Below are 16507 nucleotides of genomic sequence, written 5' to 3' on the forward strand. Positions count from 1 at the left end.
ATTCAAAGGGAAAACCATGAACTTGGAGCAGATGCCTTGAAGAACAAAGTCCACTGATTAGGGCCCTTAATGACACAGACAAAATCCCTTCACTTTTGCCATATGCTGTTGATCAGAAGCAAGTCACAGTCTCCATCCTCGCTCAAGAGGAGGAGACGACACAAAGGTATGAGTACCAAGGCTGGGAGTGAAGACTCTGCCTCCCACAGGTGCCTTCCTGTGAGTGGACCTGGGAACTGAATTATAATTTAGGAAAATGTGTTCTGAGAACCAGATAACCTAATGACAGACAGACGTCTGGGGGAAACACACGTCTAAGTTGAGGTTGACAAGCTTGACTCTAGTTAGCCACGTTGAATGCCATTGATTTATATTTGAGGGCAATGAAGTTATGGAAAACCCCATGAGGAACTGAATATTTGATTCTCTTCACGCAAGAGTCCGTTCTGACTCATCACAATCATTTTCTTTACTTGCTCAAGATGCATCTGGGGTCTGGTGGCCCCTCTGAAAAGATGAGGTAATTAAATGGCCTCCCTCACGGCCCATACCTCCCTTCACCAGGGGAGCCCACCCAGGTCCTTCCTCTGCTACCCTGGACACTGTCGGCTCTGCTCCTCCTGCGTCCAGCCAGGCCTTGCAACAGGACGTCAACTCTCAGTGGTTGGGAATTACGACCCCAGCTCCTCTGAGTTTCTCTTCCTTCTGCCCTTACCCAGGACGTGCTTTAGAACAGTGGCTCAGATGCCTGGTTCTGTGGCCAGGAAGGCTTGGTTTGAGTGTTCACCAACTGTGCGATGAGGGTCCATCTTCCACCCACAGCAGGGTTTGTGTATTTGTCCAAATTTCATTTTGGGGATATCTTGTCATGCCAGTGATCTCAGAACGCTTGATGGTACTTAACAAAATAGCTTTAGCTGTGATACCTCTCTTAATATAATATTTATTTTTTTAAATGGAGGTGAAATTCACATAACATAAAATTAATTATTTTAAAGTGTACAATTCAGAGGCATTGAGTGCATTCACAGTGGTTGTCGTTGTTGTTGTTTTGGAGACAGGGTCTCACTTTGTTGCCTGGGCATCATAGCTCACTGCAGCCTCGAAGTCCTGGGCTCAAGCAATCCTCCTGCCTCGACCTCCTGAGTAGCTGGGACATTAGGCCAGAGGAAAACAAGGTCTGTGGGGGTTCAGTGCTCTCCAGGATGGTCTCTGACTTTTCTTTTGCCACCTGCCTCTTTCTCCCCTCTACCCACCCCACCCTCCAAAATGTCCACTCCAGTCCCAGCCTGCCCTGGTCTAGAAATGGAACCAGTGGCCAATCACCTTGTAAATATTCAAATTCCAGTGATTTCAGGAGCTGTTATCTTTGGGTTTGTTGTATTGGTTTACATCCAGGGGAAAGAGCCTCTCTTGTAATCTCATGTCCTCACTGTCAACAAACACAATCGCATCCAGCTGATAAATGATGAGATTTTGGATTTTATTAGCCATAATAGCATAGAAGTGGCTGAGTGACTAATTACAAATTATCTTCTAGCAAAAAGTGCTCCTGGCGACTGCCCAGCCATTAATAGGAAATGAGGCATCCCTCGGTACAATGGTATCTGTGGAATAGATGTGGCACCTAATTATATATTTGATTAGATTCATCGGAAGGATCAATATAGTGACTCTTGGCAGCCTTCTTTAAATAATTAAAGAAATGCAAATATTCCCAACTGCTCTAGAATCATTTCTTTTCTTTAAATAGTTTTGATGAAAAACATGTTTACAAGTTTTTTAAGGCCTATTTTACATTTCATTTCACTCACCCAGTTGTACAATTCCATGGTTTTTATTAAATTACCGAGCCGTGGGATCATCACTATAATCAGTGTTAGAACGTGTTCATCACCCCAGTGAGATCCTTCATGCCCTCTGCTGTTCCAACCTCCTGCCTGAATATATTTTTCCGAAGTCAGATTTTTCTGGGTCTCCTCCTATTTCCATTATTCCATGGCACAGAAATGCCACCCTCTTGCCCTCTGGGGTGTTGATGATCATGGGATTGTATCGCTCTACCGCGTGAGCCTATCATCAGTGACTGTACTTTACGACCCTATAGTCAGTGTCCTCGAAGGACCCAGAACTAAATCGCTCCAGCATGGGGAAATAAAACCTGTGTGTTCTGTAAACCCCTGGGCCTCTCGCTGTTTGCAACACCTGTCTGTCCTATGCCTCGGCATGGAGTGAGCTAACCCTGTTCTGCCATTTTGCCTGGTTTCTCTTCCCATCTGTAATTATTGTCATTTTCTAAGACTTGCCTTAGAATTCTTTCCCATGCTTAGGCCCTTGGGACTGATTCATCTTACACACAAGTACACATATGTCATTACTTGTATGTCTTAGGCTGCTTTCATCTGAAAATATGTATCCTAACAGCTAACAGGAAGAGTCAGGGAAACATAGTGCATATTGACAAATTACACAGTAGTAAAAAGAAAAATAAAAGCAAGTAACAAAGCCTTAAATCTGGACATGGAAGCATGTGGGGTATGATTTGGTAAGGATTTTTAAAAGGGAGAGAAAATCCAAAGCCAATGTAATTTGGGAATGTACGATCAACCACCAGGCCTGGTTCGGACAATGAATAATGAGTTCTCACCTGCAGGTGACAAAATTGGCACTGAGGCCTGATCCATTGGCAATATGGGACTTTAGCAACGGGAAGCTTTGCACAGCTGAGAGCTTACTATCTGATAAACTTTTTTCTTTTTGGGAACTTCATCCTGCAGATCAAATGTCGCTCTGAAATTGACTGTGATGAACACGGGCGGATTGGTTGGTGAAGGAGGGTATTAGAATCCCTGGGAGGAAGTGGCCATACAGTTTTCAAATCTGCAATAGTAAATGACCAACATAGTTTGGCGTGTGCCTTGGGGTTTGGGAAAACAGACGTGAGAGTCATTCGGATAAAAACATAGATATTATCTCTTGGCCAGGGACTCTGAGAAAAGAGTGGCTCAATGTACGCAGAAATGAAAGTCTGCCAGTACAATCACAAAGCCAGAAAGGATCCAACCGAGAAGGGAAAAGATGGAGCATTGAAAGAAACAGACGTGGCTGTATAGGGTTTCTCTTTAATGAACTGCGGCTTTGAAAGGGAGAATTTGAGAGGTGGATAAGGGCCAGACAACCATGAAGGGAATGGCTTACCTTTCTACATATAATGTCAGGAAGTCCAAAACCCCAAAGAAACTGACACAAACACACTCACTTGGTGCCCTGGTTCCTAGGTCTGCCCTGATTCAATTTCCTTGCCCTTTGACTAGACAGCACACCAACCACATCAGAACGCACCCTTGTCACGCTAACTGGCCATTTAAACCGTCTGCGAGTTCTGAAACTGTAATAACAGACATCATCTGTGTCTGTCATTAGGCCCAGAATTAGCAGGTGAGGGTAACATTTTGCCACATTTGCCTTCTGAGTTTAAGTGTTGCTATTGAGTTTCTTTGAGACAATTGCATGGAAATGCTTACTTGACTCATTCCAAAGTGCCTGCTCACAGCCTCACCTGTGTCTTTGGTATTGCTTCTCTCTTGATTTATGGACATCAAGTAAGGTTGCTTTTACATTGCCCAGCATCCCAAATCCACCACTCTCCTCGAATCTCAAACCTCCTAGTCTCACCTCTCACTTTTAGCAGGAAAACTTTGCTCTGAAAACTCTGAGTAGACAAGCCAGCAGATGGACATCGTCAAATTTGACTCTTCAAACTTGTTCTATCCAATCCTTAGATTTGCCCCGATTTCAATCTCCCACAATGATTCCCCTCCAGCTTCCCAAAGCCACCCTCTTTCTCAAAACGCTCCATCCCCTTGGAGGGTCCATGTCCACACCTTCATCTCTACCTATGACAAACTGGCTTTGGCCTCTTCTAGAATTTCTTTTCCAAGGTCAGAATGGACCTTTTAATTGTCAGATCCAATACCTTTTCCTTTGGGACAGTTCAGAAACCTTGGTTCTTCCCATGTCATTCAGGCCACTCTGAGCTTCTGGGTCCTCTTCCCCTCTCTGCCCCTGGAAAGTTCAACATGCTCATTGTCTCCCTCTCACCATTTTCTTCTTCAGTCTCCCCTCGGTGGGTGATCTCACCCCAAACCACGGCGTCCAATGTCATCCGTTGTCCGTGTGTCCTCACTCTCTCTCCCCTTCACTCCAGTCTCCACGGAGGAGGCAATACTAGTACCATGAGTGATAGTGGAGACAGTTTCAGAATCAGAAAACCTAAGATCCAAATCCTGTCTTTTTAACAGAGAAGCTGAGCTGGGAATAAAAACCACCTCTGCCTTGTCAATTTCCCCTTCTGTAGAAGGAGAAGGGATAAATGACACGATTACAGATTATATTACTAACAATATAAAGATAATGCCTAGCATATTGTTAGTCCTCAGTACAGGATACTGGCAAGGATCTTGTCTGTTTCCTCTGGCATGAGCTACAAATGTTTTCCAAACCCAGTTCAAAGGAAAACCTTTAGTGTCTCTTTTCTAGAACAATGTACCTTCAGAACTTTCTAGCTCAATCAATGGTGCCCCCATCATCCAATCCACATGCTAGAATCATTCGTGTTTTATCTCCCATGCACTTATCCAGTGAGTCATCCATCTAGTTGGCCTGGTTTCTGAAATACTTCTTGAATTTGCCACCTCTGTCTCCACGCAGGACTTTAGCAATGATACACTATTTTCATGTACCCAATAGACAGGACCCTTGGGCACCACAGTCCTTTGTGTTGCAGAAGTCCATGATGTTTTTCCATGTTCTTACCTTGCTTCTCCACTGACCTGCAGCTTCTGTGCTTGCCTAGTTCCTTGCTGGTTCTTTAGCTCCATCTCCTTTCTGTCTGGAACATTTCCTGAAAACAAGTTTTAAGCTGACACTTTGGAACCATTCCCGTTGTTTTCCAGTAACTCCCAATCAGTCTAGCTCCAAAGTCACTCTTGGTTGATTTGGCCAATTTGCCATCAACACCAACAACTCACATAGTCACAGAGGCACCCCGAAGGGTTTGACAGACCAGGGAGATATCTATGGGAAGAGCCGGAAAGAGAGGAATGCCTTTTCTGTGAAGTGGAAGGCAGTTGACTTTGGAAGAGGTGGGCTTGGAAAACCGCCTGATGCCAACATATCAGGCATCCTCCAGCAGCTTGGGGTGGGAACAGAGCACAGGTGTATGGTGAAAATCTGGAAATTCATTCCCTTAGAAACTCCCAAGCCACTGCCCCACATCAGCAAGGCGCTTTGATTGTCTCTAAAAGTAGGTGCGCCCCAGTTTGAAGAATAATGACTGAAATGATTGGAATTAGCTTCTTACTGGTGTTGTTAAATCTACAGTCTACCCATTGTGACTGCGTGACAATAATTTTCCCACAGCGTGTGTCATTTTTCTTTAAAAACTTAACTCGTTTTACTGTGAAAATGCTTGCTGTGGGCCCTCTGGGATAGCGCAAGATAATCTCTTCCATCCCAAGATCCTTAACTTAATCACATCTGCAAAGTCCTTTTTGCTGTGGATGGAAACATATTCTCAGGATCAGGGTGTTAGGATGTGGACATCTTTGGGGGCCGTTATTCTGTCTACCACATTTGATTTCCACTGATATATTATGGTGCGTAGACATGGACTTTGATAACATGATTATGTAAGTAACGTTATTGGTTTTCTCATCAGCAAGTAGTATGAACGTGAACTTTTCCTGCTGTCCCATTGTGTGCTGATTTTATATGACAGAGACTTTTTACTCTCGTCAGTATACTTGAGCCAGTTCAGGGACATCTGATGGGTGTAGAGAGAGACAAAAGTTTACTGTACAGTGAATGAATTAATTCTGTTAACACAAAGCACGTAAACAGAATCAGAAAGTTCTTTTTGTTTTGTTTTGTTTTGTTTTGAGCAACCTAAGCTTCAATGCTGAGAGATGCTAACTCTTTGTTCAGTGATGCTACTTTCTGGTGTTTGTTTGACATGTTTTAATTGACCTTAATTTGGAGACAGAAATGTTTTCCTGCAGATGCAATGAAGGGACTCCCAGCTTCTGCCAGCCTCCTGTACTTACCGTGCCCCGCAATGTGTAGCTGGGGTATCGGTTGTGTCAGCTGAGTGTGTCGGTTTTCTCCTCACTGTTGTCTTTGATTTTTGTCCTTTTGGTTGGGTTTCTCTCTCCAGTCTGTCCACATCCTCCAGGGCTGATTTCCTGCAGAATTCTTTCTCATCTGAACCCCCTTTTCCTCCTCTTTCCTAGAAAACTTCTCATAAGAGTGGTACAAGCTCTCTGCTTTCTGCCCTAGACCACCAGCTCTCCCTGCGTGGCACCGGGACCCACCCCAGTCTCTGACTTCACAACCAGCTGGCCATGAGGCAGCTACGCGTCAGTGCTCTTGCTCATCAAAGTCACGTCTCGATGACCACAAGGCACCTGGGATTAGTTACCCCCCTGCCGTCCTGACTAGACATATCTGAGAGGTCCGGACTATTTACTTTGTGGACTCACGGAAGCAGAGAGTAGATGGAGTGCTGGGTCCAGTGGAGGGATGGGGAGATGTTGGTTAAAGGGTATAAAGTTTCAGTTAGGGAGAAGGAATAAGTTCAGAAGATCTATGGTACAGCATGGTGACTGTAGTTAATAATAATACATTGTATCCTTGAAAATTGCTAAGAGTAGATCTGTAATGTTCTCAGCCCAAAAAGTAGGAAGTATGTGAGGCGATGAGTATGTTAGTTGGCTTGATTTAATCAGCCCACATTGTTTGTGTATGTGTGCGAGATATACATCAAAACATCACATATACCATGAGTTTTATACCCAATTTACATTTGTTAGTTATACCTTAATTAGAAATAAATTTTTGAAAAGAATATTTACTTGGTGGGGCAAGGTAACATAATATCGCATAGGTAGCACAGAACTGGGGTCCGGAGACCTGGGATTCTCATACCCTACAGAGTCAACATACCTGCCCCTAGACCCTCAACACCCACATTCTCCAAAGCTCCCAGGCAAAACTTTGAGATCAACTTCCCTGAAGTTACTTCTGGCTGTAAAACTATGTGTTGATTTAATGAATGTTACTGCATTTGGGTGAGGGGTAATCAAGTAGTAGGTAATTTATAAAAGTTGTCACCTGGGAAAGCTGACAAGCTCCATAAATTTCCCCAGCTACTCACAATTAATAATTTTACACTGAAAGCAAGTAATTATGAATTTGCCTCTAAATCACTTTTTAAAATCCATACTCAAAAGTTGACAAACTGTCCTCATAAGTCAGACACCACTTACCAACCTGTTATCAGCATGGAAGACCCAGAGCTCTGTCTCTTTGATGGCATGCTTCTAAATGCCACAACTCACACCTGCTCTTAAAAAAGGGAGTATTAAATGCCCACTAAGGGAAGGCTCATTGTTTTGGTGGCAGGGCTGCTACATCTGCTCACCAAAGCATAGGGGCTATACGCTGTGATCAAGTGACAAACAAAAGTGGCACGCAACCATGTATATTTTTAGAGTTCTGCACACTTGCATGAATTCCATAAAGTATCATTTTTAGCCTAAAATGTTAAGACTACGAAGACCATTCTGCCAATTGTCAAATCGTTGGGTAAAATCAAAACCCATTTGTTGAAGATGTCTTTATGAAAACCTGGGTTAGTTAGGCAAGGCTACTTGAAGGTGAAGAAGAACAGGGATACTCACTCCTAGAGAGCATGCCTCGAAGGTAACTGTCCATGAGATGTCAAGAGAAAGGCCCCAAGGACATGGCCTGGGCTAGGAAGTGACTCTGCAGAGGCCCCCTGGTGGTCTAGGTCTCTTGGTTAATCAGCTGTGGCTGAGAGGCAGGCCGTACACGTGGGCGTCCTCACTGGGCACCTGGCACAGCACGAGTGCATGCCGACATCACGGAAAGGTGGCAGGTTTCAGGTTGTTTATTGAGGTACCTATGAGCTTGAAGATGTGCAGCAGTTTCATGAAGCTCCTATTCGAGGCTGAGCTGAAGCTGATTTGGCCCATGGGTTGATGCTGAAGTCCTTTTAGAAAAGCAATGATGGTTTCTTTTGTTACACCTTGATTTTGTGTTCTAAGGATCCTCCCGTACTGGCTTTACCTATAGATCGTAAAGCGGGTACTCAGCAGCTCATCCCACGGGGGATGCCAGAAACCGTTAGGGTCTAGCTGGTGAGAAATGAGGTGAAGCCATTGCTTGCATGCAAGCTTTGCGTGTTGGTTTAGTACTGATACCGTGTCCGTAAGTGCCTGGTGCTGGCTTCCTCGTGAGCAAGTTCTGTTGCCCTGGCACCAGCCAGTGGATCCTCCATACCATGGGGTGGTTGTCACCTGCAGCAAGGCTACGACCAGGCCTCTGGGGTGGCTTTTGGGCCAGCGTACCTGGCTGGAAGCAAAAATGGATTCTAGCTTTCCCACTGACTTTTAACCATTCTGGTCCTTTAACCTGTAATTGGGGAACTGTCTTTTCACAAACACAACCTGTTCTTGGAGAGATGGGTGGGGTACGGAATAGGAAAGAGCTTTGAACAACAGTAAGTGCATATGGAGTGTGTAAGCTCCCTGGAGTTGCTATATGAATGCTGGCTTGCAAAATGGGAGAAATGAGAAAAGTTTTGACAACACACAGGATAAAAAAGGGCGAGCTCTGAATGAACTCCAGCTTTCTTCTTTCCCCACCTCCCTATCGTCTAGGAGGGCGAACAGGGGATGCCATAAATTCTTAGAGAAGGCTGCTTGCCCTAGGTTGAATAGGGTCCCCCCAAAAGCATATCGTCCGCAGAACCTCAGAATGTGACCTTATTTGGAAGTATTGTTGCCGCCCAACCGGGTTCCTTTGCCCGCTGCCCAAGAAGCAGCCAGTACGCTGAGTCAGCAGAGTTTACCGCAGAGAGAGAGAGTCTTTATTCTACATAGCGCTAAGCGGGGAGACGGGAGAAATTTCTCAAATACGCCTCCCTGAGAACTTGGGAGACAGGCTTTTTAAGGACAGTTTGGCAGACAAGGGATTAGGCAATTAGGTTTGTTAATTAGGGCAAAATTACGGGGCGTAGGAATCATCTTGTGTTATTTCAGTCCCTGGGGTCACAATTCCAGGTGAGTCGGTTTCTTGGTCTGGGCGGCAGGTCTGGGTGGGTCAGTCAGTCCACTGGAATGCGGGACCTGGGAGATATCTTAAAACTACCTTTAGGTTTTGAAAAGGTCATGTTATCTATGGCGAAAGTTAAGAATCTTTATGGACACCAGCTCTGGGGAGGAGAAGTTAAGAATCTTTATGACCACCAGCTGCGTGGTTCCAGAGTGGCAATTATAGAAGCAAGCAGGGGGGCGGTGACTAATTATTATTATTTTTAGCTAGGCCTTTACTGTTGTTCTTGCCTTATACCCCGTTATTGAAGGGCCGTTTCAGTGTGTTTGTTGCAGATGTAATTAGTTGGCTTGAGATGAAGTCATACTGAAAGAGGGTGGGCCCCTCATCCAATATGATTGGTATCCTTGTAAGTAAAGAAGAGATTCCTAGACCGACAATCACAGAGGGATGATAGGAAGACACAGGCAGAACGCCGTGTGTCCATAGAGCCAGAGGTTAGAGTGACGGATCGAGGAGCCAAGGAATGCCAAGCAGTGCCAGCAATCATATGCTTTCTGTTTTACTTCATTTTTTAACATTTACGGTTTTTATCCAGGTTGATATTTGTAAGCTATACTTTTCCGTAGGTGTTCAATTCTAATTTCATGTTAAATGTAAACCCTAAGACTATTCATAGTTCCCCAGGAAAAACCTCTAGAACTCCTTGTACAGCAAATTTAAATAATAAATCCAGCAAACACCTCCCTCTGTGTGCTGCTGTACACAGCCTTGTGGGTAATGGACATAACAAGAAGGTGTGGCCTTCACTGGGAGAATTACACAGTGGCATTAGGGAGGCAAGATGTAAATACCTCCAAAACTAAGACTCAGAAGCACGAAACCACTTGGCCAAGATCACACAAGTTATAACTCACATAAGTAGAATTTGAGCCTTACCCCACAGCTAAGGTTTTTAAAACTTTCTAAGGCACACAGAGTCGGTTGCAGTGGGTATTAATTGCATCAGCAGTGCAGTTTTGCAAATGAAGACATTTCCATTATGTAGCATACGAATGAGAACAATCAAATGATTCTGATAGCCTTCCATTTTTTTTGAAATATCAAATCACCCACCACTCTCTGAAAATCGCAATACCCTTAGCATAAATGGAAAACAGTTAACAACTCTCACATGCTGGGCAACCCAAAAAGTGGCCAGAGTAACTGAACAATCACAAGTCCAATTCACTGGCAAATTTGATACTGTCCCCAAGGCAAAGGAAGAAGCACCCAAAGAAAATTCTACAGGTGAAATTCTTCTCCCTCACTGGGTCAACATTGTTAGGTTTGGCTAATTTAAAGGATGTGTTTTGTGTCATAAATTCAAATCTGGCTCTACTTCACGCATCAATGCCATTTTATAGTTAGGTTCGAGTAGTCAAAATCCTAGCAGTTTTGATTGTGGTTCTGAAATAAACCCAGCTCCCTGCAACATGACTGAAAATGTGTAACAATTAACAGTCACCCCGTTTTAAAGCTAACTGATAACTTTATTTTATGATGCCTAACTTTGCGCCTGCTTAAGAATCCCCAGGAACTGACCTTGAACAACTGAAATCAAGATTGTAGGACTTCCCCACTCCTGCCCCTGGAGAAAAATGCTGACCAGTTCACCTTCGATTCTAGCTGACACAGGCCAGACCAGCAGATGGCCCCGCTCAAGATAGCCACCGGAACAAGGCACGCTGACCTGCACATGGTTTCCCGCAACTCCTTTCCCTTTAAAACCTCTCGGCAGACTGAGGAATTTGGGATGGTCTTTGACATATGAGTCCACCATCTCCGCAGGCTGCCGGCTCTTGAATACACCCTCTTTTCCTCTCACCAACACCTGTCTCTCCGGCCTGGCTTTCCGAGTGCTACGTAGCCAGACTTGTGTTCGGTTACATCCCCACTGTGTGAAGTGGGAAAATAACCACGCAGAATCTGTTCTTTCTCTTTCTGACAATTTTTAATTGCCGATTGATAGTCACGCTGGCAATTAGAAATTTTCTCCTGCAAGAGAGGAGTTTCTGTGAATTAAGAATGCGACTGATTCGGTCTGATAATTCCAGTTGTTCTTCATTATAGAGTGACATTCCAACACTCGCTTTGATTGAATTCCAGTATTTCCACAGTGCCGGGCAACACAGGCTTTCAATGCATGCTGAATGTTGATATACATCCACAATTTCTTATCTGAAACCTGTAGAGCTGGGTGTGTTTGGAATTCGATTATGCATATTTTAGAAAGGTAATATGTGCCCTTACTGTACCTCCCACGACACCCTCAGCAAGTGGAGCAACATTCAATAATCACACACATTAATATTTTTGCAGGAAAATGTATGACTATTCCTCCCAGTGGGATGCATGGAGGCTACACATGGTCTAATAGTTAATTTAAAGTGCATTTATATAGTAACGCACTGGTGGTGTGATGATAGACCATAAATACCCGGGGTATTTCCTATTTCTAAGTAAAACATCAGGTAGAGCCAATTCGAAATAAGTTAAATGACTTTACACATACCTGCAACATCTATTCATGACATCTGAATGCTTCGGTTCGTTTGAGAAGAGGTTATATCAGGGCTGTCATAGCTTTCCCATCATGCTGTAGCTGGCCATGTATTGATGGGCAGGGAACAAGATTCTCCAAGGACAAAATGGTAACATGAAAAGTGACCCTTTAAAAGACTTTGCCCATTGTCACCTGTCCTGGGAAGCTAGGTTTCTCTCAGAGTATTCTCTCTCTAATTGAGGAAATTGCCTTAACCTCTCGTTCTTGAGGCCAAGAATTAACAGATCACACATTCTAACTTTACCTTCTAGGTCAGGAGTTGGCAAATATTTTCTGTATAGGGCCACATAGTTACCATTTTCAGCTTTGCGGATCATGCAGTCAACTCTGTAATTGTAGTGCAAAAGTAGACACAGATAATATACAATGGAATGGGTGTGGTGTGTTCCAATAAAACTTTATTGACAAAAATGGGTAGCGGGCTGGGTTTGGCCCGTGGGCCATAGTTTGGTGACTCCTGTTCTATGGAATTCTTTTCACTGTCGTTCACAATTCCATTACCATTATTGTTACTATTAATATTATTCTCACGTTTATCAGTGTATAGCAAACATAGAGTTGAAGAAAATATATGTCTGCTCTTCATGGAATATAGCATGCCTTGGTCAAAAAGCCAAATTGTAGATTTCATACTGAGGAAAAGATCAGTACTGAAAACACTGTATTTTGAAATAAATCTGAGGGTAGAGGACATACCAGAAACTGTATTATTTTATGGTTTTCTTTTAGCCCAGATTGCCTGCTAGTGGTATACTAGTTATTGGACTACTTAGAAACTATTTCTCAGGAAGTTCTTCTTTTTGCAGGATGATGAATAGGTAAATGGAGCTCACATTTCTATCACTGTGGACGTTGGCTTTTTCCAATCTCTGACAACTGTATCTTGATTTGCCTAAAGCTTCGACACAGCGAAGGACTGTTGGCTTGAGCTTGCAGACCTCTCTCCCGTTGGCTTTTGTTAGGGTTTCGCTAGGGTTATAACTTAGTAGCAAGATGGGGCTGTTTGATTAGCATTGTATATATGTTCAGGATAAAAGTTTGGTTTGTTTGTTTTATCAGATACTGTCTTACCTTGAGTCCCAGGAAATAGATTCTGAGTTGAGAACTGTGCTTGGGAGGTTTTATAGGGGTGTGTTCTTGGGATCCACACTTGCAGGAGGGGTGGGGAAAGAGGATGAGCCAGATGGAGGAGTTGGGCCGCCATGCTGTTGCAACCAAGGCCTCAGCCCATTTCAGAGGGGGCTCTGGAGCTGGGAAGGTCCCTCAGAGCTGTCTCACCTTGAGGCATGGAGATTCCATCACCGTGGCAAAGGCAGCTCTCTTTGGCTAAGGGCAGTTTCCAAAGGCAGACGTAGCTGGCACCGTCAGCAGCTGGGGGAAGAAGACCTCAGTTTGCACTGAGTTCAGACCACAGCATCCACCAAGGATGTTCTCTGTGCAAGTTCCTCAACACCACATTCTGTCTTTGTCTTCAAAATACATTTTCGCACCCTGGATTTCCATTTAGCTTCTTAAATTCCTTCAGCCAATCTTCTAAATATTCACATTTGCCTTCAGCGTTTTCTCTTACTTGGAATATTCTGGAACCTTTCATGAGAAAGTAGGGTGACTACTCATCCCAGTTGGCATGAGACTGTCCCAGTCTGGAAACTGGAACCCATCAGTCCTGGACAAACTGGGATGATTGGTGACCCTGTGGCAAACTAATCAGTCAAATTTCAACAAGTTGTGTTTCTATTTCATTACCGTGGTCCTAGATCATGACCCAGCTTCCTTAATAGCTACACTTCTGGGCTGTTGCTAAGGACAGACACTGTCTCTGCTTTTCTCACTGTTACACATGGGATGGATGTCATTAACTCTTTTTGACATGTTCACGGTGCAGTTAAACCTAACGTCACAAATAAGCAACATAACACTAGCAAACAGCAGAGGCCGGTGGGCTGAGACAAGACCGATGCCTCGCGTCAGTTCAGTTTGGGTTTTGCTGCCAAATAAAGAAATGGAAGTTACAAAAATCATTCAGTTTTCAGGGCTTTTGTGTCTCAGAGTCATGGACAAAGGATGGCAGGTCCCGAGGGCATCCTTAGATCGCTGTCATTTTCATTATCATGCAAGTGAAAGCTCATTTGAACAGGGGATGGGAATGGTGAAAACAGTCGCCAAGCAAGCGTCAGTTACAAGGATTATACATAAACAGAGCGTCAGAGGAATAAAGTGGGCCTATTGTTGCCGAACTCACAAACGAATCCGAATGTGAGTTGCTCGTGATAAAGCAGACTTAACCTCTTGATTGTCTTCAGTCTTCTTGCTCCCTGACTATAGCTTGGGTGCTAAAGACACCTATTTTCATATAACTTGTTGGGGTGGGCGCTGGGCCGGATAGTTCCTTGTGGTCCTGTTCTGTCCTGTGCATCACGGGACACTTAGCAGCAACCCTGGCCTCCGCCTGCTGCATGCCATGAGCAGCCACCCAGTTGTGACAACCAAACATGTTTCTAGACGTTGCCTAATGTTCCCTGTGGGGTGAAATTGCTCTGGGGGTGAGAAGCCCTCTGGGACTCTTTCGAAAAATGTCCTCTGAGCGCGGGCCGTGCGATTTTCCATCGTGCTGTTTCCTGCTGCAGGTGTAGGCGCTTCCTGGCAATGCCGCCGTGATAGGTTGTGTGACATAATCCCTTCAGAAGTCTTTCTTCTTCTTTATTACTCTCCGGGGGTCCTAAGTGCGGAGTATATCATGTGTGGTCCAAGGTCTGCCGCGTTGATATCTTGAAATCTACTTTCTGTAAATAAACGGTGTGGACAAAAAACAGGGGGGAAGGGGAATGATGATCCGGCACTTTCTTACCTCGCAAGAAGAATCTCCCAATCCCTCCGATCTGCATCTCAGTGATCGTGGTCTTGCCTACTCATGTCACAGTGAGTGAGCCGAAGAGATGACCCTGCCCAGTGGCTTTGTCATTCCTGCTGTGGGAGGTGGAAGGTCAATGTCGATAGCACAGTGTTCCATCTCAACAAGAATCTAGCATGAAAAGCAATGCTGAAAGATGGATTACAGTTGAAAATGCCACCTCTGGGGGATGAAAATAACATTTCTGAGACTCTGATGGAACCTAAGAAATTCTTGCTGGAAGCTTCACTTCAATAAAGCAAAATCCTCATTTACAAAAATGTATAGAATAGTCATTTTTCTCTGATATTCTCCTGTGGATATTTTTTTACCAAGTGGAATTACACTTCATATTTTAAAGCATAAACAATAGATTTATACACTAATAAATTGTTCAAGACATATAGTAGTTTTTGTCTAAATGTCAACAACTAAAAAGAAAATTCTTCAGTAGGTTCAAAGCTGTCTTCTCGGCTTTCTTCTGAGCTCACTTGCAATTCGTGTCTTTCGTGTCTAGGGCTGCATATCAGAGGTTGCAAACCTGCTGTAAAGAGCTAGATAGTAAATATTTCTAGCTTTTTGGGCCAGACAATGTCTGTCACAACTAGTCAACTCTGGCATGGTAGCACAAAAGCAGCCATAGATAATAACGTAAACACACATAGCTGTGTTCCAATACACTTTATTTACAGACGCTGAAATTTGATTCTTGTGTATTTTTCCTGTATCACAAAGTGTTTTTCTTTTATCAACCATTTAAACAGGTAAGCATGCTTAGCTCACTGTGAAAACAGGTATCGTGAAAACTTTGTAACCCCAGCCCTATTCAGGAAACATTTATTGAGTGCTTGCTGTGGCAAACCGGTGATATAATGGGCCCTGCCCTCTGGATCCTTGGAACATGTTGGGCGGGCAACCATGCGGTAAATAGATGACTAAATAGGTATATTATTGCAAATAGTAATAATTGCTGTCAACGGGGAAAAGGTGCTATAGTATCCAGCAAGGGGGAGCCTCCTTTGTGCGGGGTAATCATGGAGGGCTTCTTTGAGGCAGTGGCAGTACATGGAGACAGGATGGTTGGGAGTTAGGCGGAGAGTGGGAAGAAGAAACTCAGGAAGAGGAATCCTCTAGGCAAGAAAGCGCTTATTTCATCTAAGTGTTCCAGCATGTGCTTATTCCATTCCTGACTCTTGTGCTTTTGAATGAATTCACAGATGAGCTCAACAACCCTGGTTTGTCTCTGCTGAGAGCCGCGTAGTCGCTGCTCCTGCGCATGGTGATCACAGCCACTTAAGATCTTCCGGAGGACGACCGCTCAACATTGTCTGAAAGCGATAATACCGTAAGTGTGACAAACACATGTGTATGGAGCTCCAGTGTGAAAACAGCACCGGCTGTGCACAGATGTTGGGCTCACCTGGACTGTGTTGTCTAAGTCCAGGAGTAGCAGGCGGTGACCTTGGTGATGGTGACGGGGACATTCTGATATTGCAGGGAAGATGTGAACATGCAGCTCTCCCACTTGTCCCTTTCGTTCAGAAAGGACTATCCAATGAAAGGTTACATTGGCCAAAAGGGAGCATCAGTGGGCAAATGTGTTTTTCTGGAGAAAAACTGCTCAGGGCCAGTGGGGGTGATGTGCACAGTCCGATGAGCAAGAGCATGTGGCGCGTCACGAGGGAAGTCTTGAGGAATATGCAGGTGCCGGCTTGTAAATGATGTGACGCACCTCCTGGGCCTTGGAGGCAGCTCTAGTTGAAAGGTACAAACCCCTGGGACGCGGGGAGGATCACGGTACACCTGTTCTCAACTGCTTTTCTTTCTTTCTTTGTTTTCTCTTCTCTTCTCTTCTCTTCTTTTTTTTTTTTTTTTTT

The 16507-nt window shown here is 44.2% G+C and overlaps 1 protein-coding gene across 2 annotated transcripts in view; it reads left to right on the forward strand.

Annotated features, from left to right (window-relative positions):
* Nucleotides 1-16507, forward strand: part of STS (steroid sulfatase (microsomal), isozyme S) — a 181025-nt gene that overhangs the window by 35937 nt on the left and 128581 nt on the right. For both annotated transcript variants that reach the window (XM_012656840.1, XM_012656841.1), the window contains exon 2: nucleotides 15848-15975. The gene's annotated coding sequence lies outside the window, so the exon portion shown is untranslated. The remainder of the gene's footprint in view (nucleotides 1-15847; nucleotides 15976-16507) is intronic.

This window comes from Propithecus coquereli, unplaced genomic scaffold (genome assembly GCF_000956105.1).
Source record: "Propithecus coquereli isolate 6110/MARCELLA unplaced genomic scaffold, Pcoq_1.0 Scaffold52, whole genome shotgun sequence".
Lineage (NCBI taxonomy): Eukaryota > Metazoa > Chordata > Mammalia > Primates > Indriidae > Propithecus > Propithecus coquereli.